The following is a 568-nucleotide window of genomic DNA, read 5'->3' as shown; positions in this document are numbered from 1 at the left end:
GCCCATTTAGGTTTTCTGTTTTCTTTTTGAGGTTTTTCTATTTCCCCCAACTTTCCTGGCCCTTGCTGGTCTCTTGCCTTTTCTGACAAAACTGGTGGGTGGGGTGGGAGGTTCCTGTAGAGGCCTCCCCGCCCCGGAGCTGAGCCCGGGACAGCAAGAATTCCCAGAGAAGCCAAGGCCGGGGAACCCTGACAGGGTCCGCACCCCCCACTTCCCCCGCCATGTCTGGGGGACTCAGACCCCACAGCAATCCTGGGCGCCCGGAGTAGGGCTCCTGCTCAGACCTCCCAGACAAAGGAGAAGGGAAACAGAGGGCCAGGCTAGAGGCAGCAAGAATTCCCAGAGAAGCCAAGGCCGGGGAACCCTGACAGGGTCCGCACCCCCCACTTCCCCCGCCATGTCTGGGGGACTCAGACCCCACAGCAATCCTGGGCGCCCGGAGTAGGGCTCCTGCTCAGACCTCCCAGACAAAGGAGAAGGGAAACAGAGGGCCAGGCTAGACCCCGAGTCCCCAGGACACACTCGCAGCTTCTTACCCGGGAGCCCGTGGCTGCAGATGCCCACCCCC

General features: G+C 62.1%; 1 protein-coding gene across 1 annotated transcript in view; it reads left to right on the top strand.

Moving 5' to 3' along the window:
• The window catches only part of RBFOX3 (RNA binding protein, fox-1 homolog (C. elegans) 3), a gene marked incomplete at its 5' end in the record, with an annotated part of 19388 nt that overhangs the window by 8775 nt on the left and 10045 nt on the right, over positions 1-568 (top strand). The gene's annotated exons all lie outside the window — the stretch shown is intronic.

The sequence above is a fragment of the Myotis davidii genome, unplaced genomic scaffold (assembly GCF_000327345.1).
Source record: "Myotis davidii unplaced genomic scaffold, ASM32734v1 scaffold991, whole genome shotgun sequence".
In the NCBI taxonomy this organism is placed as follows: domain Eukaryota; kingdom Metazoa; phylum Chordata; class Mammalia; order Chiroptera; family Vespertilionidae; genus Myotis; species Myotis davidii.
This window is presented reverse-complemented; position numbering and strand designations above follow the sequence as displayed.